Source organism: Rattus norvegicus, chromosome 4 (genome assembly GCF_021556685.1).
Source record: "Rattus norvegicus strain SHRSP/BbbUtx chromosome 4, alternate assembly SHRSP_T2T, whole genome shotgun sequence".
Lineage (NCBI taxonomy): Eukaryota > Metazoa > Chordata > Mammalia > Rodentia > Muridae > Rattus > Rattus norvegicus.
Window position 1 is genome coordinate 140,495,563 of NC_141537.1, and position 26,466 is coordinate 140,522,028.

The window sequence follows — 26,466 nt, forward strand, 5'->3', positions numbered from 1 at the left end:
AAATATGTGAAACTATATCTTGTCCCATAATTAATTTTTCCTTCAAGTCTTTAATGAGCAATTATCTTCTTCACAATCTTGTGTGAATTCATTTGTTAAGTTATGGTCATATGAAGAGAACTACAATTTTTTATGTGTGCTATAACCTTTGCCAAAGACACTAACACCAATATATCCATGTTGTGACCTTCCAGTGTAGCAATTGTAGTGGGCACCCTGTTCATTTTTAAAAGGGATAATTTCATAGTATAACCTTATTGTTAATTTACAGCTTATTTAGTTATTTTATCTTTTAAATTAAATTCAGAATACAGTATTATCCTCTGTTATATATCCCTTCTCAGCACTAGTCCTTTGGTCTATCACAGTTGAAATTGTTTTAAATATATATTTGTTCAGCTGCCCTTCCTACATGGTAGTGTTCCCTGGGGTACTATGCATTCCTTCCTTGGGTTCGGGAGTAGCTTGTCTTCCACTGTGCATTTCCTGATATGAAAAATGCTGCTGGCCATGTTGATCTCCTTCTTCCAGCCTGCTAAAACTAATAGTGAGTTCCGGGCCATTCTGAGCCCCAGAATAAAATATTGTCCTTTAACAACAAGAAACACGAGGGGGGTGCAGGTCAGTTGGCAGGACAGCTGGCTGAGCAAGTGTGACGTCCTGGGTTTGATTCAACACTACATAACATTACATGCATTTTTATTTTACATGAAATATTATTTGCCATAAAAGCAAGGGAAATTTTCTTATAAAAGCAAGATGTACTGTCTCTTCAGTATTCATTGCTATTGCTGTCTGGTCTCTTTTCATCATGAACCTTGTTTCAACTATTTATCATAAAACATTAAATGATCTTTTAAAAATGTAAATTATATCATTCCCCTTCTTTGCTTTATGTCTTCTGCTGCACCTTGAAAAATTATATTACCACATCTTATTTTAACTTATAAGAAAACGATGCTCATTTGGTTCCAGAGCCTTCATACTTTCATTCCCTTTGCCTGATACTCAAGATCCCCTGTTCCACTTGTTCAGTTATCTGATTTCTTTAAAGATTCCATTCTTCACTTCAGTGTAATATTCTAAGGTGGTTTGAGGAAGAATGACTCACATAGGTTATTGTATCTAAATGTATGGTTCCCAGTTCGTTGACTTGTTAGGAAGGATTAGGAGGTATGATCATGAGAGACTAAGCTTCAAGGTCTCAAAGCCCATACCAGGCCCAGTGAATCTTACCTCCTGCTTATTGGTACTTTGTAAATTCTCACCTATAGCTACTGCTTTGCTCCAGTGCCATGCCTGCCTACCTGCTGTCATTTTCTCCACCAAAATGGAAATTATCTAACCCTCTGAGATTATAAACAATCCCTCAATTACTCCAGAGAAGCAAATAACCCTATTTAAAAATGGGGTACAGAGCTAAACAAAGAAATCTCAACTGAGAAATACCCAATGGCTGAGAAGCACCTAAAGAAATGTTAAACATCCTTAGTCATCAGGGAAATTCAAATCAAAACAACCCTGAGATTCTACCTCACACCAGTCAGAATGGCTATGACCAAAATCTCAGATGACAGCAGATGCTGGTAGGTTGTGATAAAGAGAAACACTATTCCATTGTTGGGATTGCAAGCTGGTACAACCACTGTGGAAATTAGTCTAGCGGTTTCTCAGAAAAAATTTTCGTAGTACTACCTGAGGAGCCAGGTATACAACGCCTGGGCATATACCCGAAAGATGCTGCAACATATAACAAGGAGACATGTTCTACTATGTTTATAGCAGCCTTATTTATAATAGCCAGAAGCTGGAAAGAACCCAGATGCCCTTCAACAGAGGAATGGATACAGAGAATGTGGTACATCTACATAATGGAGTACTATTTAGTTATCAAAAACAATGACTTCCTGAAATTATTAGGTAAATGGTTGGAACTAGGAAATATCCTAAGTGAGGTAATCCAGTCATAAAAGAACATACATGGTATGCACTCACTGATAAGTGGATATTAGCCTCAAAGCTCAGAATACCCAAGATACAATTCACAAACGATATGAAGTTCAGAAGAAAGTCCAAAATGTGGATGCTTCAGTCCTTCTTCAAAAGGGGAACAAAATACTCACCAGAGGTAGAGAATGGGAGGACTTGAGAGGAAGAAAGGAGGGGGAAAAGGAAAATGGTAGGATCAGGTATGGGAGGAATCAAGGATGATATACAGAGGGTCAGGAATTTAAACAGAGGTGCTTAGTACTGGGGGATGGGAAACTGGGGTAGCCACCAGCAAGTTCCAGATGCCAGGAAAGCAAGAGTCTTCCAGGACCCAGCAGGGATGAAATTAGCTGAAATACCCAACAAAAGGTAGGGAGAACCTGTAGAGACCATATCCAGAGGTTAGGCCAGGTCCTTGTTTGAGTAATGGGGCCACCCACTCATCTCCAACTTTTTAACCCAGAACGACTCCTATCTAAAGGAAATACAAGGACAAAGTGTGGAGCAGAGACTCAAGGAAGGGCCATCCAGAGACTGCCCCACCTGGGGATCCATCCCATATATAGACACCAAGAAATCCTTTTATGCCTAGAAATCCTTGTTGACAGTAGCCTGTTATAGCTGTCTCCTGAGACGTTGACAAATACAGAGGTGGATGTTCATAGCCAACAATTGGACTAAGCACAGGGACCCAATGGAGGAGTTAGATAAAGGAGTTGAAGGGGTTTGCAACCCCATAGAACAACAATATCAAACAAGACCCCCCGAGAGATCACAGGGACTAAACCACCAACCGAAGAGTACACATGGAGGGACCCATGACTACAGCAGCATATGTAGCAGATGATGGCCTTATCTGGGTTCAATGGAAGGAGAACCCCTTGGTCCTGTGGGGACTTGATGCCTATCGTAAGGAAATGCCAGGGCAGTTAGATGGAAGTGGGTTGTTGGGCGGGGACAGAAACTGGAAAAGGTGATAACATTTGAAGTGTAAATACATAAAATATCCAAAAACAGTTGTTTAAACAGATGCAAACATTTTGGTGTAGTTCAAAGAGCTTGCAGAAGCTTTGTGAAATTTAGAACTCACAGCAGCAGATTTAAACAACAACAACAACAACAACAACAACAACAACAACAACAACAACAACAAAATTCTTTTTTTCATGAGTTGCCTTGGTTACGGTGTCTCATCTCAGTGACAAAATAGTAGGTATGATACAGTCTGATAGATATTTCCATACCTCCTTTTTTCACATGAAAAGAAATGTTTCTGCAGTCCTCAACTTCAACCTCACAGTATCTCTGTTCCTTTCCCAAGATGTGATAAAACTTGGGATGACTGCATATTGTCCTGTTTGATTTTCATTCTTCTGATAGCATCTCCATTGTAAACAACCAGAAGTCATGATTTCCATCCTGCATTTATAGAATCTCTATTAGTTTACTTGTATGAATGTAGACATTGCATTGTTAACTGCCCATTTAGTAATGAGTATGTCTCTAAAGCTAAGCTGGGAAAAGAGAATATTTACAAACATAAACAATTTATATTCTAGCCATTTTTAGAGCTAAAATTCCTCATTATCAATCTATAGCAATCAATATTGGGAGATGTTCATAGATTTTTTTAATTAAGAAAACATAGCTTTAAAGAGGTTGTTAATGTCCACACACAGACACACACAGATACACACACAGACACACACACACACACACACACACACACACACACACACACACACAGTTCTCATCTCAAAGAGAATAATGATAGTTTATTCTGGACCAAATCTTGACTGACCATGGCCAGAGAAACATAAGTTTTAGTCATCAGATGTACCATATTTCATCATAGGAGCAGATTCATGAGTTTTTATAGCAATGGAATGAACAAGGTTATCAATCAAGGCAATTTTTCAAATATATTGGACAAAACATAAGAGAGGTAGTTCCAAGAAGGGGAAGAAATCTCTCCTGTAGACCTTAGATGCTATCTGATGACATTCATAACTGTGGGATTGATGGAAACTAGTGCTCTGTTGGCATTAATATACTACACAAGGTTTTTTCTTATTAGTTACAGTATGTTAGCTCCAATACAGATATGGGAAAGGGTCAGCTATTTGAGGAACAAAAGCTAGTCCCAAATAAAATAATTAGTCTCCAAGCCTACAACACTCCAATATTTCCACATCAATAATAGTTCTTTTTTATTGGACTTTTTAAACTTACATTTCAAATGTATCCCTTTTCCCCAACCAACCAACCAACCTTCCCACACCCCTCCTGACATTGCCCTACACCAGGGTCCAGCCTTGGCAGGACCAAGGCCTTCTCCTCCCATTGGTGCCTAACAAGATCATCCTCTTCTTCATATGTAGCTAGAGATATTGGTCTGTCCATGTGTACTTTTGGATGGTGGTTTAGTCCCTGGGAGCTCTGGTTGGTTGGTATTGTTGTTCTTATGTGGTTGCAAGCCCTTTCAGCTCCTTCAATCCATTCTCTAACTCCTCCAATGGGGACCCCATTCTCAGTTCAGTGGTTGGCTGCAAGCATTCTCCTTCTGTTTTTGTCATGCTCTGACTGAGCCTCTAAGCAGACAGCTATATGCTGTCAATATGTACATGGGATCAGCAATATTGTCTGGGATAGGTGGTATGTATGTATATGGACTGGATCCCCATGTGGGGTAAGCTCTGAATGGCCATTCCTTCAGTCTCTGCTCCAAATTTTGTCTCCATTTCTCCTCTTATGAATATTTTTGTTCCCATTTCTAAGAAGGACTGAAGCATCCACACTTTGGTCATCCTTCTTCTTGAGCTTCACGTGATCTGTATGTTAGGTATTCTGAGCTTTGGGGCTAATATCCACTTATCAGTAAGGCATACCATGTGTGCTTTTTTGTGATTGGGATACCTCACTCAGGATGATATTTTCTAGTTCCATCCTTTTGCCTATGAATTTCATGAAGTCACTGTTTTTAATAGCTGAGTAGTACTCCATTGTGTAGATGTACTACATTTTCTGTATTCATTCCTCTGTTGAAGGACATCTGGGTACTTTCCAGCTTCTGGATATTATAAATAAGGCTGCTAGAACATAGTGGAGTATGTGGCCTTTTTATATGTTGGAGAGAGCATAAGCCATTGGTGTTCTGTTCAGGAAATTTTCCCCAGTGCCCATGTGTTTGAGGCTCTTCCCCACTTTTTCTTCTATTAGTTTCAGTGTATCTGGTTTTATGTAGAGGTCCTTGATTCGCTTGGACTTGAGCTTTGTACAGGGTGATAAGAATGGATCGATCTGCATTCTTCTACATGCTGACCTCCAGTTGAACCAGCACCATTTGTTAAAAATGTTATTTTCCCCCACTGGATAGTTTCAGTTCCATTGTCAAAGATCAAGTGACCATAGGTCCGTGGGTTCATTTCTGGGTCTTCAATTCTCTTCCATTGATCTACCTACCTGTCTCTGTGCCAATACCATACTGTTTTTAAAACTATTTCTCTGTAATACAGCTTGAGTTCAGGGATGGTGATTCCCCCAGAAGTTCTTTTATTGTTGAGGATAGTTTTGGCTATCCTGAATTTTTGTTATTCCAGATGAATTTGCAAATTGCTCTTTCTAATTATATGAAGAATTGAGTTGTAATTTTAATGGGGATTGCATTGAATCTGTAGATTGCTTTTGTCAAAATGGCCATTTTTACAATATGAATCTTGCCAATCCATGAGCATGGAAGACCTTTCCATCTTCTGAGATCTTCAATTTCCTTCTTCAGAAGTTCTTGTCATACAGATCTTTCACTTGCTCGGTTAGAGTCACACTAAGGTATTTAATATTATTTGTGACTACTGTGAATGGTGTCCTTTCCCTAATTTCTTTCTCAGCCTGTTTATCCTTTCAGTAGAGGATATAGTTCTAATCAGTCAATCAGTCTTGGCAGGTACAGCCTCTTTCAAAGAATTCTTATTCATACTGTTATTTCAAAAATATTTTCAATTTGTTGAAATACAAGACAATTCTTTATTTAGTAAATAAAAATCAAGGAATGTAGGAAATTCTTTAAATATCATTGGGTCCCCCCTGAGCTTTTCTGTAATCCTTAAATGGCTGCACTGCTGTTTGACCACACTGCCATGTACCATACAAGTAAGCCAATGTTCTCACCTCATGCGGTTATGTCTGAAGCAACTTTTATATATTTCTTAGCTTATATCCTTATAAAAGTGAAAGTGGAGCTTGGAGTAGATGAACTATTCACTGTTATTACATAGCTAATAATTTCCACAGCCAAGGAAATACAGCCCTGATCTGGCTTTTTCTACTTCAAACTAATCTAGTTCATAAGAAAAGCATCCCTTCACCTTGATGTAACAAATCGTACTTTTCCGGCTCATTGCCTACTTTCTATTAGTTTATTCATGGAACAAGTATGTAGAGGTAGATGTATTATTTCTATTTTAAGATTTATTAAAAATTAGCTCATGCTGCTTTTGTTGACAGACTTGATAATTTCTTATGTTGGCACTGAACATCTTTAACTTGTATTAATTGACTTCTAGAAATTTTCTAGTTCACTGGAGATAATGCCTCTAAGAATAGGTTTTCATTTTGCTACCAATGTCTTTAGAAGAGAATTTTTTTTCTTTAATTAAACCAATACCGCATAATGCAAGCTCTTTTAATGACATATGGACACTATCATGAGCATTACTTATTGTAGTGTAATTTGAAGGGCACTTTGCATTTTTATTGTTGTTTGTAAGTTGGTTTTGTTTGTTTGTTAGTTGGTTGGTTGGTGCCAACTATCATGAGGACTAAAGTTAGACCCTGTGGACATTATTATCTGGTCATCAGCAATTATCTCCCTGTCTATCACTCACCCTACAGCATACCTCTTTATCCTTTAGTCCTTCTATTTCACATAGGGCTATAGAAAGATATTGGCTAGTGATTGGCACAAAGTACACTTTCAGTAATAATTTGAATGAATGAGTGAATAAATGAATGAAAAGTAAATAAGTATTGCATCATCACACATCGGAATGTGGGGCCACTATGTGTAGGAATTTCCTCGTGGACCTGTGGAGTACTCTGTGGGTGTATCCAAGCAAGCCCTTACCACTTTGAGGCTAAGCAGGAGATGATTGGCATCTTCATTACAGATGTAGACCTGTGTTTGATGGGAAAATATAACCCAAATCAAAAATACAACCTATGTGAGATATAGCAAATGTGCCACCGCAGTGAAGTCAAACTGAGAGTATGCCTGGCTTCAGTGGACTCTTCAGCAATAGCTTTCCTTTTCACTTAAGTGTTCCTCTCTAACCCTCATCCATTTCCTCCTCTGTGTCAACCAGAAAAGTCACGGTGAATACTGTAATCATTATTCCACAGGAAAAGTGTATCAGTGGATAAAGCTAAGAGCAGAGGGTATTTATTTCAAAGCATCATTTACACAGCATAATGATAGATGTGTTTCCAGAGGCTGTGTCTGTAGAACAGAATGCTGCTGCCTCATCTCTAAGCTTCCAGGCTTCTTACTTTTCCAGCTAGGCAATCCATTTTAAATCTCCAGGAGAACTAAGATGCATAAACGTTTTCTCTGACATATAGACATGGATCTAAAGGGACAAAGGATATAGCTTTGTATTACATTATTTTCCAAGCATGGGAAAGGCTGTGGGTTCTATGGCCAACAGGCCAAATAGCAAACAAATAAGAAATTCAAATGTACATATCTCCACTTGCAAAATCATCATTTAAAAAAAATGAGCCAAGTATGTTGGTACATTGGTACATGTTATATTCTGAGTATTCAGGAGGCAGAGGCAAGAAGTTTGTGCGTTAAAGACCTACTGGGACTACATAGCTTGTTCCATAGCAACTAGAATCATACAGAGAAATTGTTTTGCCAAAAAGAAAGAAAGTGAAAGAAAAAAAGAAAAGGAGGGAAGGAATGAAGGAAAGAAGGAAAACAATAAGGAAAGAAAGGAAAACAGAAGGAAGGAAATGTGGAAAAAATACAGGTTTGAGAAGTTGAGATTCTGTTTGTATAATTGGGATGGAGTTTGGCTCAGTGCTCCATTTCATTTATTTTTCCTATCACAGCTGTAGGTCAGCAGTTCTGCAAGGTGGAAACTCTCGGCCCTTAGAGATGCCAAGTCTCTGAAGAGCTCCTAGCCTCAGAACTATGCAATGATTCCTCCCTTCCTCCCTTTTCTTTCCCATACTTCCCTCCCTATCCTACCTCTTTGAAATAAAGTTGGCAAGCTTAGATGTACTCAGGTAAGAATGCAAGATATAGACAGAATTCTCTGGAAAGAGTCTCAGCTCCCCTGGATGCCCATGATTTTGAAAAAGGTTTCTCCCTACTTCAGATACCCATAGATGGAGGTTAGTTACTTCTTTGGCTAAAGGATCAAGTTAATTAATGATTATAAACTACTAAGTCATGTTTTAATAAGGTTCAATAATAAGGCATTATTATACCTTCATTACTCTATGTTGGATATTAGGCTAAGCATTTTGGAAGCATTATCACTCTTAATTCTCAACAAAACCCCGGGATTTGTAGACATTTTATTCATCTTACAGCTGAACAACTTGGAAATTAGCGAACTGAAATCACTGCTCTGCATAGGGAGTAGGATTAAGATACTAGCATAGGATCCTGGATCTCCCATGCATGAGTTGCAGCCACTTACCCTGTCCCACATAAGACATTTTCCAAAAGCACTTTACATTCAAAGCATCAACTTGGTTTCTTGATAAAAATCTACCCTTGATAGATACAAATAGAATTTTCATTGTATTTATTACCTTTACTATAGTAATTCATAATTTTTGTTTAACATTTTAGTTATAAATAGTCTTAATAACATTATACTGTTGATTTGTTCCTCACATGAAAATGCATAATGTTGTATGTGATAATTATGTGTGTTTGTGACTTTAATTTTCATATAATTGGTTTCAAGTTCTATAATGAGAATAATTAATAACAATATTTCTGCTTGAAAAGTTAAGCAAGTTTCCAATTTATTTCAAGTGGGTTTTAAAAACACTCCAAATATTGATTTCTATGGCAAACAGTGGTGGGTAGGTAAACTGTTAACTCCAATCAGAACATGACATGTTACAAGTTTGTTACTCACATGTCACCCCTCCCCCACAGATGACAAAGATACCCTTTAACTGTCGATTATGATGAAGAGCTTTCAAGAGAATAACCTAGTAACTTTAGATCCTAGCTCATCAAAATGAGAGCTTTATAAACACTGATGCCTTCTTCTAGTGAGTTCAGCTGTTTTACAACAGTTCAGATCTGCAGAACAAAAGACCTAAGCTATTTATCATCTCAACTTGTGGATGACTCTAATTCATTCATAAGCAGCTGCAAATTGTCCAATTTAACTCCCTTAACAAAATCCAGTTACCTGCCTACCATATGAAAACTGCCATTGTCTTGGCACACACCCGTTGTACGAGCATTCCAGTGGAAGCTATGTCAGCTTATACTTCTCTCTGTTGACATTTGCCTTGATCTTTGCCTTGAGATAGGAGTGGATGGATAAGTGCCAGGGATGCTCCTGAGCTCATGCAATGTGAAGAAGACAGAAACCAAAAGAAAAATAATGAGAAAAAATAAATTGAGGAGACAAATGAGTACAAAAGCCACTTCATTTTGGCCTTCTTTTCACCTTAAATAGCATATGTGTGTATCAGGGTAGCATAATTAAAGCCAAAGTGTAACTCAATGACAGAGCATTATTCTAGTATATATTCAATCCCCAGTATCACAACAGAAAATATAAAACCCACTTTGAGGGTAATTTTAGTAACTTTTCTCAATTGCATCAGTCGTTATGGGTTTGTGTAGTGAAGCTATCAGATGGACGCATAGCAGCTGATGAGATACACTGATGGAAAAGTTCCTTCTTGTCTGCTCCAGTCAGCTTGCCTAAGGTCTTCACTGAGGCAGATCAGCGAATGCAGGGTGGAGGCGGCTAATAATAAGAGAAAAGGAATTAGATGGAAAACCTTGAGGGTTTTTCCACCTCAAGTTTGTTCCCTGATCACTGCTTGTACTTTCTATAATTTTCATATGTTCACTATTTGAAATATTTTTAAAAAAATATTTAGCTTTGCATTCATAGCTAAATTGTAGAACGGGCACTCGTTCCAAACAAGAGCTGGGAGTTGGTAGATGGCCAGCTTTGTGACTGGCTTGACTGGTTTTTAATTAGAAAAGCTGCTGAAGTAGGCAAACTTTTGTTTCTGAGCAATAAAATGTTGATAGATGGTTGTTTGGGTAAATAATTTGTGAATATTTAGGTCAATTTAAACTTAATGAGCGAACATTTGGGTGTCAAAACTGAAAACATTTACAGTGCAACTTGGGTCTTCAATGTAAGAATACAGTTTTCCTTTTATTTGACTAGTTCGAAAAACTCAATCCAAAACTTGCTGAGTTTTGTAGAAAATGTTCTCATAAAAGCAAATCCAGTAGTAGAGACGTTGGAATAACAGGTGTTGGCTGAAAATTCAATAATGTGGACCTCAAGAAATTAACGTATAAACAGATGCTACTCTGTTGTAATTATTAGCTATTAGAGTGTATCTTTTTTTTTCAGACTTCTCACAGTTGCCATTGGGATCTGTAAGGTAGAGCATAGTTTGTGATTTTTGAAAATCAGCAAACCATCGATTTCTTTTAAATATCAGAGACATTCTAAGAAGACAACAAATACGAACATAGATTATCAGTGGAAGATAGATCATCAATGGGATTCTAAACAATTTTGTCCAGACATGTCATTTTAAAAATTAATGAAACTAAAGTCAGTTCATTCTCTGTGGTATTGGAACCTCAATGGGAACATGAGAAGGAAACAGAGCAAAGGGGGCATAAAAGAAAAGTGTTTTAGAGAGGGACCAGCAAGAGAGAGGAGAGATGGCTGAGGAGAGTGAAAAATATGATCAAGTCTAATGGTAAATACTCATGGAGATGGCACAGTGAAATTTTATTAAAAAAATAACTTTCAAAATGAATGATAGAAGCAGAAATTTACTAAAATACATCTTGTCCAATATTATGAACAAATAATTTAGTCAATACAATTATATAATTTTAATTAAGTAATGATAATTATTTATAAACTCTGTTTTCAGTACTATAGGTTTGTATCCAGGGAAATGGTGGATAAGTGGCAGCCTCTAACTAGACTGGTCTTTCTTCAATTATGAATGCATACAGATACTCTCTTGTGTATAATCTACAGTCTGGTTGACTATCTTGAATAAATTGTATGGTAACTACTAGTGATGAGATATTTACTTTCCTTCCAAAATTCATACATTAACATTCTGACCCCCCAAAGTGGGGTTAGCTGCCTCATGAAATCTTTTCTGAGAGCATCCTTGAGCCTGGACCTTAAAAGGAGGATGGCCCACAAATAAAGATGCAGGCATTCACCAGAGCCCCAACCCCCTCATACGTTGGTCTAGAATGCTTCACATTTGTATTTTTTAAAGTTAGCCACTCACTCTATATTGCACTACAGCAACAATTATAGACCAGGGCAATGAACCCCAAATGATACTTGTATTTGTACATTGTAAGTATGAACCTGTCCTTGTAAGTCTTTTCTGTTATAATTGAAGATCTAGAGACGAGATCATCCAGGACGACTGAGGTTGATTGTAAATCCACGTAAGAGAGGATATACAAAGATTGTAACCATAGATACCGCAAACGGTGCACTCTGGTTGCAGCCAACAGAATCTGGGTGAAGCAAGGGAGATTGCCCTGGGCCTTTAGGCTGAGGACAGCTTTGTTGGCACACGTAATTTGGAATTCTAGCCGCTAGTGTTTGGAAAGGGGGGGAGAAAACTCTCTGAAAATGCCCCATCCCTTAACTTTTGGGTGGTAGTCTCAAAAAAAATCAACAAGCCAGTATATGCATAGGTCATTTTCTTTCCTCTGATGACACTGATGCAGAAATGACAAAGCAGGATGGACGATAGTATGCTACTTTCATTACCTGGCTTCGCTAGATGATAGTGAAGGCCTCAGTGAGACAGGCATTTTTCTGTGGACATTTTGTGTAACGCTCTGCATTTTATCGTGGAGAGTGTAAGAGGGTGTTGAACTTTATATAAGAGGATAATTTGACCAAATAATGACAACGGTCATTGCAGAAATTCAAAAAGTAACCTTTCTGTTTCCCCAGCACGGTTCAATCTCCCACTTGGACCAGGATTGGTCTTCTCTCTTCAGAGGGCAATAATTTGAAGTGATTCAGAGGAGGTTGTTAGCCCTGGGTCCCTCTCTCTGGATTTCTTGCTTTTTCTAGGTCACTCTCCCTGAATGTGACCCCTTTGTCTGGCATTCTAAAGCCCCAGAAACTGGCTATTATCACATTTAGAATTTGTGACCTACCTGCAGCTGTAACAGTTCTACTGTAGTCTCCCAGGCATTGTTATCACGCATGCTGTGACATTTCGAGCCCCTCGAAGCCCCTGTGTTAGCAAGGGTTAGCGACTACCTTCTTCTCTATCAGCACCTTTTCCTGAGTGAGCTGTAATGTGAGAGAGCCATTCACCTCTGAGCTGACATGAATTTTATGCACCACACCAACTAGTTTTTATTTCCCAGCTACCGGATTCAGCCCCGTTAGAGAGCAAAGCATGGTTTGTGGTTCAGAGGTTAAATCTCAGATTCAAAGGCATCATGAAAAGATGCATGTGTTTGCCATTCACTCAATTTTTCTATCAGAGAAATTTCCAGTGATTGAATTCTGCCTTAGCCTCTAAACCTTTAATGGATGACACTATGTGCCAGCAATTTATCCCTGAAATGTGTATTTAGGGTACACACTAATTATGACCAGAGGGTTAATTTGTTTTAACAGTTGTATTGCTTTATATTATTAGCCTTTTAGATTTTTTCATTTTCTTATAGCATCTACGTTTTTTCCTAAATGGAAAGAAGGTATTCTTGGGCAAAGAGCAATCTGTTAGCTTGGCCTCATAAAACATAGATTTACTGTCCGCTAAAGACCCTCATTTAAAAGCTTTGGAAATAGAATATAGGATGAGGTGTATAGGCATCAACAGATAGATTTTGAATGTCACTGACTGCTTTCTCTTACGCTCTTTAAGCCTCACAGGGAGTTACAGATACCAGCTGGCTGCGGCAGTGCATGTCTTTGATCCCAGCACTCAGGAGGCAGAGACAGGTGGATCTCAGTGTGTTCTAGGCTAACTAGGGCTACACAATGAGGTGGAGAGAAGAGAAAAGAAGATTTACACAAAGCTCTATCTGGGAGCAATCAATATTTGTGGAATGATGAATTAGAAAGTAAGAGAAACAGAAATTGCCTTTTAACATACATCTATACTATCTTGAATGAAGAGCTGCTTTCTTTACCTCTCTAAAATTGAGAGTTATTCCCAATAACTCATAAGGACAGCATTTATCTTTTATAATATATAATTCTCTAATTCGAGGGAGACCAGTCAATGATTTCTTTCTGTGTTCACTATGTTGTTAAACCAGCATCTCCGTCCAACTTCAAAAGCATTGCCTCCCACCAGGAACGCTGGCCCTCTTACCTCCCACTCGTCAGCAGTCTACTTTATGTCTCATTGGCTCTTCCTATTCTGACATCACACAGAAGCAGAACCCTTTGGCTTTTCATCTGACACATCTGATTACTGATGTATTTTCCTAACCTGTTTTGTCTTCAAGGGTTCTACCATTTATTAAGCTGGACTACAGGTAAACAGCAGAGGTTGGTTGCTGGTCTCCCCTGTCTGAGTGCAGAATCTGACTGAGCCTATTGCCATTTTAATAGGAAGTATCCCCTTACCCTAAAGTCTCACGTTGAAGGTTTGGTCTTCTATTAATGAATCCCATAATTGGATCACGAGTGCTCTCACATAATGATAGATTGATTACCCCACTTACAAAGTCACTGGGGGCTGAGCTTCCAAAACCTTCCTGTCCCTCTCAGCTCAGTGCTCCATGAGGCAAACAACCTCTAACTTAGGTTCTACCTACTCCATATTTTCCTTCACCTGAAGCCCAAAGGCATAAATCGAGATACTGCTGGGTTGAAACTTTCAAAATTTTGAGGCAAAATAAATGTTCCCATTTTGTAAATTGCGTCTCCTTGGTATTCGCCATCATGATGGAGAGCTAATCATATCAGGTTCATGGTTTTGTATTTGATTTGGTGTTAAACACATTTCTCAATCCCTAGCAGGTATTCATAGGTTTTTAATTCACTATGCAGTCTCTCTCTCTCTCTCTCTCTCTGGATTAGCTTCTTTTAGGACATGGAGGGCCCTCCATAAAATTCAATACTGTAATCACAGTCTAATTTTTTTATAAGTTTGTTCCTTTAGTGTTAACAAGAAGGATTAGCAGGGGTTTATTCACAGGCCTAATGACCTGAGTTTTATCCCCAGATTCTACAACATGGTAGGTGAGAAGCAGCTTCAGAACGCTATCTTCCATATATACGAGCATGCCATGTGTACATATTACTATGCATGGATACACATATACAAGTATATGTGCCTATATATGCTAATTAAATAAGCAGACTTTTGTTGTTTGATAATCTGGAGCTGGAACTTGAACCTATGACCACATGCATGCTAAGCAGGTACAATACAATGCATATATCCAATATCTTAAATTTTTGAATATATAGTTACTATTAACTAACTTCCAGTATTTGTCCATAATTTGATTTTTATGTCTTTGAAAACCTAAATACCTTTGAAAAACGATAGGCATTTGCAAACTTGCAAACTATTCCGGCAAATCCATTGTTCATCACATTCTCAATACTTAGTGAAAATTCTTACTTTATTTCTTTTTTTTTCTTTCTTTCCATATATTAGTGAATATCAGCTAGGTAGAAGGTATTGTGTTGCATGTGGACAATATGTCAGTGGATTAGACAGACATGAAATTGCCTCGAACAAGAAGGGGAAAGTTGAGCAAGCAACCTCTAATGTATGGAATATTAGGAGGATTCAGTTGCTGGGTCTGTAAGTAGCAGCATTAAGGTTTCTCTTGCTATTTACTGGCTTTGGCTTTTGGCTTATATCAAGCATTCTGCAGCTCGATAAGTCCAAGGCTTTTTATTTATTATACATTTTTAATTAAAATATAATGGCAATACTTTCCCCCTTCACTTTACTTGCCTCTCCCAAACCTTTTTTATTTCTCAGCCCCTTTTATGTTTTGCCCTCAAATTTGTATCTGCTTTTTCTTTACTATTGTTAGGCACACATACAAATATATATGTATGTATATATGTATATAAATATAACCTGCTGTGTTCACTGTTCTTTATGGGAATATCGTTTCAGTACCAACTACTTTGTATTGAATAAATAATTAGGGGTTCCTTCCCTGAGAGAAGCTAATTCTCCATCTTTCACAAGTCATTAGTTGCCTGTAGTTCTTTAACTAGGAGTTTCCTGTGAGATTTCCAATCTTCTCCATTAGCATAGCTATTGATATTGCCATTGTTCTGGTCTTGTTTATGCAGCCATTTCTAGGGGATACTAGTTTACAGTGGATTTCAATTGTCTCTTTCTATACCTTCTTTTATGATGTTCGCAGAACAATAGACACAACAACTGGGATGCGGTTGGGCTGCCCACGAACATTGGTCTCTGGATTGTTGTGTCCAGTTGTGATGATCTATGACAGTCTCCATTTGCTGGAAAGCCAAGTTCTTCTTCAGTAGTCCCTTTTTATCTGCCAAAGAGCTATAAGTATTTATAAATTTAAACAGACCAAAGCATTCAAAACATATATTAGTGGCTTTATCTTTACTGACAGCATTGTACTTATGCCTATAGATGCCAACCATATTGGGTGCTAGGAAGGAGAAATCACAAAGTTTTAAAAGAGGAACATTTTGTGATCTTAGAGATTTGGGAGTGAAAGTAATAACCTGCCAGAATTTTATTGCGTGTTCGTAGCTTCCCCAAAATGTTTTAATTTCCTAGAGAAAGCATCCCTCAACACCACTTCTTCTAAACCAGTTCTAGTTCAAAGTAATAATAAAGTTTGTTTTGGATTTTTGGTTCCAAGTTTGAATATTGCCTACTTTTACCACCCTGCTTAAAGTAGCTTCCCCTAGTGACTGTCTTTCTCTGTGAGATTTCCCACCACATCCCCCTTGATTATAATCTATAATTTCATCTTCTGGTCAGTCTACCACTTGTTAACCCCACTGAAGAGTCTACCTAGTTTGATAGTTTTCTACACATTTTTATTGAATAAGCAGGTGAGCAAGTTATTTTGTGCAGAGGCAAGAGTTACCTAGGGAAGTTGCTGCACCTTAAAATTACCCCAACTTTAAATAAAGATACAGGATGAACTCTGAGTCAGAGATGCTCTTATCCTAGAGAGTTATTGATGTAGGAGAATAGAGAATGACATCATCCAGGGCATCTGTGTCTTTACTATCACTGATAGGTTGAGCAAAGGGATGTAGACACACCCTGAATTATACTGCTACAAAGTTATTGGTAAATGGAATAGATCCATCATGAACCTGAAAGGGGGAAATTTATGAAATTGTTCTCTACTGCCTTATTTTTCATTTTGTTGACCCATCCACATACAATAGAAATAATGAGTGCCCAGAATAATCCAATGGCCCATTGGAGGTATCTGTCTTACTCCTAGAGAGGTGCATACTGAAATTCCAGGTTCTGATTCCATTTCTGTTTCTTGATTGCTTTTTGGCTTGAATCTGGCAGTAAAGAAGTGATCTTTACTAGAAGTTCCTTGCTGACACCAACTATAGTCCCCCTTTCCTGAGAGCCCAACAGCTAACTCACACACTACCTCATAGACAGCATGTGCTCAATAAAAGATGCTTATACTAAGCAGACTTCTTTTCCCATACATAATTTTAAATTTATTACATGAAAGAATTTAAAATAATATCAACTAGCAGTGGGTGTATCAGTAGCTGCTTTCCAGCCAAAGGGCAAAGCTAGGTAACATTTTCATTTTGAATTAAAATTTTTAAGTGACTATAATGTAAATAAGCAGTCAAAGAGAGACACTTAGAGATGAACAAATGTACTACATCTGTGGAGCCTTTGAATTCATTATTTTGAGTGTTCATTGCCATTTCCTGATGGGAATTAAGCATCATAAATGCACCCTTGATTTGACCAGGTGGCCTCCATGAGTCTAAAATGAATGGGAAATCTGGGAATATAAATTAAAATCCTATCATAAACATCTTCCTCTTAACCTTGGCAGTCATGTAAAACAGTGCATGTTAAGCTTATTTTGAAGGTTAAGCAGGAAATCTTGTCTTGAATAATTAATGTATCAACAAAAAACCCATATTGCTACTGTTAGCAGGTAAGTGATTTGGCTAATTGGCTCAATTGAAAATTTGTTAGCTATAAATTGTCTTTTGGCTGAAATTATGTTTGTAGATATTATTATGTGGAAATTGGTGAGGTGTTTGCCATCTAGTTCAGCCAGCTGTAGAGAGCCCTTGGAATAAATGTGGATGATCATAGGAGCTGATCCTCCAAAGGCCTCCAGATAGCTGATGATCTTCCTCAACTGCTTTGTTGAGGGTACCAGGGATTTTAAAGCTTAGAAATCTGGCACCCTTTCCATAGCATTACCTTGGTCCTTTATGCCCCCTGCTTCCGTTTCACTTTGATGCTGATGCTTTCAGAACATAACTAATGGCTACATTGTCTGCACTGTTTTGCTGTTTAGAAAATACGTCACAATCCATTTCTTCATTTAACCACTATACAAACCCATCTCTATAATCCTATCCTATATTTTAAAAAAACAAAAATTGTGTATCTCAGAGGCAGGAAGAACTTCTGCAAGCCCATGATACTCCTGGTCAAAGTTAGGACTAAAAGCTCAGATTTAGACTTAAAGTCTTAAGATTTATTTACTACATCACATCACCATTGTCATTTGAAATGAGTTCCAGTAGGAGACAAAGGAATATATATTTTATAATGGAATATCTGAAATGTTGATGATATTGCAAAAGCTTTTGGGGGATTTTGGGAATTGTACAGAAGCACTAATTTAAGTAGAGTTTTGTTCTTGTGGTGTTTTCTAACATGCTAAAGTGTATAAAATCTTTCCTACATTGCTAGATTGCTAGTACTACTACTAGTACTACTACTACTACTACTACTACTACTACTACTACTACTGCTGCTGCTGCTGCTGCTGCTGCTGCTGCTGCTGCTGCTGCTATTATTAATATTGACTTCAGTTCAGGGAAAGGGCAGTTTTCCTCCTTCCATCTTACTATTCCTGTTTCCTATTTTCAAGGCTAAAGAATTTTGTCGTATATCAACTAATAGAAGTTCGGCATCATAGTGCTAACAGCTTTAAATATCCATACTTGGGATCTCTGTTGATTTCACATAAATTCAATTTCCTTAGGGCTGGAGAGATTGCTCAGAAGAAAAGGATATATAGTCCTCTTCCAGAGCACCAGAGTTTGCTTTATAGCTCACATATTATGCAGCTTACAACTCTCTGTAGCTCCTGCACAGGACACTTGCACATGTGCACATGCATGCATGCACACACACAGAGACAGACAGACAGAATCAGAGAGAGACAGAGAGGATAATTTAAAATATTCTATCATTTATGGCTGCTAGAAATATAGTTTAGATTTTAGAGACCTCATCTAGTGTTTTCAAGGACCTAGTTTTGATTCCCAGTGTTGAAAATAATCTTATTTGTCCATTGTGTCATAATGTGTATAAAACATGTATTTGAAGAGTAAACCTAGCTGATGGAGGTGAACGACTTCAATAGTGCTTCTTACCTGCCTCCTAGGCCTCTAGAAATCCCTACCAGTGTCCAAAGTCTGCAACAAGCAGGAACAAACCAAGAAAACATTCTCCATAATCAATGTCAGCAGTTTCTGGCAAGCATACCTTGTTCCTCTGGGCCTGAGCTAAGTCTTATTACCCTGGCTAGATTAACATATCCTACTACTGAGGAACTAAAGGATAGCTTCCCTTCCATCTTTTTTCCACTTAGCTGAGTGTTTGAATACTACAACCATTTAGGACAAAGCAGTAGTTGCTTGATGTCCTCACATACCTTCCTGCCCTTGGACCTGAATGAATCTTCTCCTTTCAGCTCAATAGTGTAAGTATAATGTAGAATATCTTCTTTTTTCTCCATCTGAAAAACAAAAGGGATTTTGAAAGCTACAAGTTTTTTGAAAGCAGTGTCTCTTCAGCCCATCCTTTCTGAGCAACTACTGTGTGTGCACATCACTGCACTGACCCATGAGAATTAAGGACAATATCCAACAGAAACTTTCTAGGATTAGAGCTGATAAGTGGACCAGCTTGTAAAAGAGATGTAAAAATGTGAGGTAGCCAGGAAGCACCAGCTGAAAACCTGATGTACTATGAATAGTAAGAATTTAAAAGCAGCACTTTGGATGATAAAGTATTCGGAGGTGGTACTCTGAACTCATTCAAGATGCAGTGAACATACCAAATATGAGAAATGATGCTATGAAGAACAGGATATGCATACTCATATAGAGAAGCATTGAAAATGTATTAGTAGTTTGTAGACCCTGCTCAGCTCTGAGTGGTCTGAAGTAGAAAGAACTTTGTATAAATTCACCCATCAATATACTCATGTGCGTCTAATATCAGCACTTACCGGGGAAAGACATGCAATTAAAACAAACTTCAATTCCCTTCAGGTGTGTATACATATCCTCCATTGGATGCCATCATGTTATTTTCCTCCTAAGACTGAAAAATAAAACAAAACAAAACCAAAATATTATTATTATTATTATTATTATTATTATTATTTATTTCTTTAATTGAATGTCTGAAGAAGGATGTAGCTTCCAATGATGGTGCACACACAGTAGTAGAATCTGTATGTGAAAAAAAGATACATTCAAGTACCAGAAAAATCGTGAAATACTTTAGCTGCATGAAGATAGTAAGAAGTCAGACTAAGAAAATAGGAAAATCTAGATTGGTCCCCTATCTCTAACTCCATATGCATACGCCATAATGAACATTATTACCTAAACTATCTACATGCTTGCATCCTCTCCCATGCATGCCAACTATCCATCATGTGGCCTCTCTGAAACTCATGGTTTTCTTCCATAAAGGGGATGCTAACGATATCAACGCTTATGTAAGGATCACCGAGGAGAAATGTCTGGCTATATACTTTGTTCCAACTATAAAAGTAAGACATGCTTTCTTAAAAAAAAAAGATAGCAGAGAGAGATCTAAAGAAAGCGATATCTTAAAAGACAAAAAAAAAATCATGAGATTAAGCACATACTGTAATGAAAGACAGAGGCATAAAGAATTAATTCTAACAATTATGTGGTAAATGAAAGGCAACAGTGTGCACAGTATGCTATGAGAGCAATATGTAACCCATTCTGGGGTACACAGTAGGCTCCCCAAGAGACATGACAGCTGAGCCAAGTCTTGACAGATGGTTGATAGTTAAAGAGGCCAACAGAACTGGCAAAGAGTTTTATGTGTCAGAAGCAGCAAAGCCAGAATTTTCATGGATATGCAATTGACATGGAAACACGCCACATATCAAGGTTGTCAAATATAAAATGGGGCATGGGAGGCTAAGAGGCTGTGGGAAAGGGTAAAGGTCCAATCAGTGAGGGCCTTGTTTGACAGGATGAGACTGAGTTAATCTGTTGATGGCTGATGATTTCAAAGGGTCTTAAGCAAGGGAGTAATATAAACCAGTTCTGCATATTTAATATTGATTGCTGTGACCTCATTTGCATGTGTGCATTGAGTCTGGATAAAACATTTAAGAAGACTATTTAATATACTAAGCAGGAAATGATGACAAACTGACCAAGATTGAGTTGGTAGAATGAGGGAATACATATTTATAAAACCGTGATGTAATAAAAATATTTAGGGACAGTGGATGATTTGGATCAGGGATGGGAAAGAATGAGAGTGTGGTGGCTCTCAAGTCTAATGTCTTAATATAAATTACTAACTGAGTGTAGAAGCAGGCTAGGGTGAGAGAACAGGAGATAACCAGCTAAATTGAAAAGATACTGACTCATTATTTCTCTTTTATACCTGGATACTTATGAGTATGAAAAGAGCCTTTACTAAAACCCTGTGAAGTACATAAATGCAAATGACATTACCTCACACAGTTTGGGACATACAGTCACCTGCTTTGTAGATTACTGTCATAGAGAGATAGTGACAATCAGACAGTTGAGTATTTGAGTGTATCACCTCAACAGAATTAAAGATTTAATGAAAGAAGAAAGAAGAAAGGGTAAATTCAAATCATGAGAATGTACCAGATTGTCTCTTCAAGAGGGAAGAATGGCATGTGAAGAGTAGGCCAAGGGTACCCGAATGAATCCTAGTGTTGAAATAACCCTTGAAGTAGAAAAGGAGAGAACAAGAAGAGAAAGTCAGAAACAGGAGAGAGCCAACATACACACTTCAGGTGGTGATAGAAGACATCCATTGAAATAGAAAACTCAGCTGAAATATTGAAAAAATGCCCAGTAGATCTGGCAACACTCTGGTGGTTTTTTTTTTAATCAGAATGATTTTTGGGCCAAGAGCTGAGGTCAGTATCCAGATACTGTGGGCAGAAGAGTCAGTGGGCAATGGGGAAGTAGAAAGAGCAAACTCAGAGCTGAAAGCAAGAAGAAAAGAGAGACATGGAGCTGAAGAAAGGTGAATCAGAATTTCTTTTTCCAAGTTGGTAGATATTTTTATTATTTTCTTAGGTTAAAAACCGAGTTCAGAGGTATAATTTTTATTTTCATTAGTAGTACCATCTGAGCCAGTGCAATTTTCACTCACTTAAATTAGAATGAATAGTATTTATTCAGCAAATATATTAACTTGTTTTATATGTGGTACTTACAAGTCGATCAAGAATGGAATTAATAAGAAACTGTTGCTGGAAAGTCAGGACCATCATGTGACACATAGTAAGCTCCAGGCTGTCACCAAGGATTAAGGTTCTTTCTTTTTTCCCTCATTAATAAAAGAATCTGGAGTAAACCTAAATGAAGACAAAGGACAATTTTATTATTGTTTAAGAGAAAAACAACAAAATGTAAATCTCAGCATCTGCCTAAATGGGGATGGTGGGACAGAGATAAAGTGACAGAAGCAGGAGAGGGCTGGTAGCTTCAGACAAAAGGCATGAGAGAGTCCTAAGGGCCTGGGAAAGGATGCTAAGGCTTTGACCAGTATCCAAGAGAAAAAATAAAGAGTAAAAAAATGAAAACATATTTATCTGAAGTGAGCTGGCCACAATGATGCAAGGTAGAACCTTTGCAAGGGTCTACAGTTAAAGATGAGTTTCATTAAAAGGATAATTAGTCCTCCCAACTTCTTAGAATGTGTTTGAAGGACTTGCCCAGCAGGGTTAGTTCTTTAAAGGGACAGGCAATAATAGTATGTAATGTTTTATATCTGCATTAATGGCCAGAAGTAGGATATAGCCTATCGAATTAACAAGGAGGAAGTTGCTTTAAATTGTGGGCCTCAAGAAAGCCCACATACTTCCAGTTTTTCATCTCATAAAAAGTTTTAAATATTATAAAGAAGGTGTTTAGCTCATGTGATGTAAATCCAATGATGACAAGTTATATCTAACATAGTCCCTCTTATTGGTCAGGGCTCTGCAGACTTTGGATACCATAATGCAGCACATGGCAATAAAGAACAAGGAAGATCTCACTTCCTCTTCTTTTTTAAAACAACATGTTTTTAAACGAAGTAGAATTACATACCTGCCCCAATCCAAGGAGTAGCAAAACTATTGTTTACTTTTTTAGTGTTTCTAGGGATATGGGATGTCAAATTCAAAGCTTTCATGCCCTGAGGGCTACTATAATTAGGCAAGACTGGACAATATTGTGAAATGTTTCAAAATGAAAGGACAAGAGGAAGAAGAGAAGGAGGGGAGGGAAAGCAAAGGAAGAGGAGAGAAAGGGATAAGAGAAGGGAGAAGCAAAAAAAAAGTACAGAAGAAAAATAAATTCAACTTTATTACTAGGTACTTATTACAGCTATAACATTATGTGGGACATCTTGCAGCTAGAGGAAGGCTTCAAAGAGGTCATTTGAGTGTGATCCAGATGAAGAGTTAAATACTTGGCCAGCTCTTCACTCACTGCAGAGAGACTGCACCTTGGCTTCCCTCATGCACCTATAGGAATTGTGCTCTTCTTTATAAATAGAGAGCAATATTAAGTCTGGTGTTGTGCAATAATGGAGTCTTTACCCCATTCAGTTGACTTTTTATTAGTGGAGAAAGGAGGCACAATGCTACTACCCAGTCTCTGTTGTGTCATCTAAGCTTGTTGTTTTGTGATCATCTTCCCTTGCAAAATCCTTCCTTTCCTCTCCAACAGAACTCTTATGTTATGGGATGTTCTGTATAAGATTTTATCTCCAAAGGAACTAATAAGATATTCTCTCTTACATAAATCAGAGACGAGGGACCCATTTCCTCTACAAACTCACATCTAAGAAAAATCCTTCATGAGTTCTCTGAACATTTAGAAATCAACTGATACTTTATGTATTTTAATACATAAGAAACCTTTCAAAATATTGAATTCTGTCCCAGCATATATGAATATGGCATAATGTAGGGAAGTACAAATAAAGCAAACTCCACAGGTCGCTGTAACTATCTACTTCTGTCCAGAAGCATGAAGAGCTTCTGGTACAAGAGATTTGGAACCAATATGTTACTATATTTCAAAAGACAGCACTATCAAGCTCTGTAATATTTATGCCATTTCATTATTTTACTAATTGTCTAGTCTCTGTATTATGAAACAAGGGCTCTCTTGAGTGGGCTTGTGTACTAACACAATAAAAATGTTTTTTTTTTAAGTTTCCTGGGATTCTATCTCAATTCCCTTTCAACTATAGACTATCCCTGTCCTCTAAAAGCATACATGGACATATCAGCTTTGCAAAAAACTGGTTGCTCCTCTAGTTTCCCCAGCAGCCTTCTGGTACACTTTATTCATCATATGCTCTGTGGGACAGTAATGACTCTCAAGCAAACATAAGTGACAGTTTGCATTCGCATCTTCGAAGCATTAATCTTGTATGATTTGATCCATATGCTTTGTCCACTGATGGTAGCAATTAAGAATTCACATGGACTCCTTTAGGGCATTCCATTGGCTCACAACAGAATTCAAATGCTACTTAGGCTTCCTTCCACCATCTCTTGCCACCCTCAGCAAAGCTGACTCTACCATTTAATCTCTACAGCACTTAAGACTTCTAACCCAGAAATTTTCATTCCATTCTGGGATTGGCTCACTCTTGTTTACTAAGCTTTCATTCCTACTTCAATTTTATCACAATTTAATAACTAAAATAACATTATTTTCATTACTATAATAGCCGGCATTAGTAATGACCTATTCCAGCAATGAACAAATTTACTTATTAAAGTATTGCTTTTCAAACAGGTCAGATTCCTTCTCTTAATGTCCCTGATATTTTATAAATAGATGCAACATATGTAGACTTTGCACACTGTAAACTTATAGATAGGCGAGAGCAGATCTTCATTTTCGATTCTCTAATACATAGTGTTGGCTGATTATAATTGTTCAGCATTTGTTGTGTTGAGAGATTTCTCCTGGGGGAATGCATATTTACTGACCCAAGAGATGAAACTCATGGCAGACCAAAGTAACCACTGTATTGAATTCCAACTGGTGAAGCAACTAGGTTTAATTGGAGTTACTAGTAGGACTATGGGTAAAGGTTTCTTCACAAGAGCAGGTAAGACTGCCTTAGCTATAGTAATAGAAAGCTCACCCCAAGCCAAGTGATTGAATCCAAGCGATTTTGTGGAAGAGTCACAAAGGCTGCAGCCTTGGAACTCTGTGTATAACTTGCACAAAGCACCATGAGTTCAAGAGATGTCTTGGCAGCTTGGCTGGTGGGTCTGCTTGCCCTGCAGTTGTTTAGAGCCTCTGTAATGAAGAGGAAGGAGTGCGTTTAAGGATCTTACAAATGTTGTCTTTTCCAAACCTCTGACATTTCTTGACTTTCTGTTGGTGTTGAGCCTCCCCTCCTTCCCAGAGCAGTGGTTCTTAGCCTTCCTCCTGTTCTAACCCTTTAATACAGTTCCTCTTTTGTGGCAACTCCCTAAAATAAAATTATTTTTGTTGCTCCTTCATTATTCTGTTACTGTTATCAATTGTAATGTAGATATCTGGTATCCAGGAAATTTCATATGCAACAAGGCCTTCCATTAGGCCTCCTTTTAACGGTAAATCGATATGTCTGCTTTGTCTACACTTGATTTTTGGTATATGATGTAGAAAACACATATATTATATGTTATCTATTATAAATAGGTTTTTGCATGAGTACATGGTATATATAACAATGTTCCAATGTCCTCATGGGTATAATCACACGGGTGTGAGTGTGGTAGTCTAACGTGGACATTGAGTGTCTTCCCCTATTGATATAGCTTTTCACCTTACTCTTGGAAGTCAGGACTCTTGTTTGAACCCAGAACTTTATGAGACTGCTACTCTACCTTGCTAGCTTGCTCTAAGGATCCTGTCTCTGCTTTCTGAATGCTGGGATTGCACATCATCTGCCAGGATCACAAAGTATTTATACTAATTTTGGGGATCCATACTGTACAGTAAGCTCTTTATAGTCAGTTCCAACATGGCAAACTCTCTTATACATATATATTACATATCAATATATTTATAGAAAAATTTCTAATCTGTTATTCATGATTGGACCCTCTAACATGAGAGAAATTATGACTGCTCCATATTCAATAACTGTCTCAGTAAGGTGTACACTCCTGCCTGATTATTTCAGAGAATTTGGATAGAGTTATTGACATTATAGTTTGCACTGAATATCTCAGATTATACAGGAGTCTCTTCCTAGGATATGGATATACATGTATTTGATTAAATGATAATTTTCATAGATAACTGTACCTGGCATTTATCACTTACCTGGGCCCTAAGACTGAAGCATCAGATTCTCACCATCCAGCAGGAAGACTACCTGAATCATTAGTTTCTCTAGTTTCTTTAAACTGACCCACTTAATAGGGATTCCGAAGCATACTGTCTACTGATCTGCAGTAGATCCTACACATAGGAACTGCAGACGATCACAACATGGTTTTTGGGGAAGTTATCTTGCCCAACTCATCCCTCAAAACCAAGTTTTTCACAATGTCTTTCAATTACTACAATTGTGTTTCTAAGACCATCAAGCCACATCATTTTATCCTTTTTTTCATGACATCTCTTCAAACTATTTCTCAAGATTGTAACCTAAGCAAACATAATTTCTGATTTTTTAAACCCTAATTCAGTCATTTTG

The 26,466-nt window shown here is 37.7% G+C and overlaps 1 protein-coding gene and 1 long non-coding RNA gene across 8 annotated transcripts in view; one reads left to right on the forward strand and one right to left on the reverse strand.

Moving 5' to 3' along the window:
• Positions 1 to 26,466, forward strand: part of Cntn4 (contactin 4) — a 993,738-nt gene that overhangs the window by 656,252 nt on the left and 311,020 nt on the right.
• LOC120102501 (uncharacterized) lies at positions 10,396 to 13,584 on the reverse strand. Its single transcript, XR_015686110.1, has 3 exons — positions 13,424 to 13,584; positions 12,434 to 12,572; positions 10,396 to 10,649 (listed from the first exon to the last, which is right to left on the reverse strand). It is a non-coding gene; the product is annotated as an uncharacterized LOC120102501 (long non-coding RNA).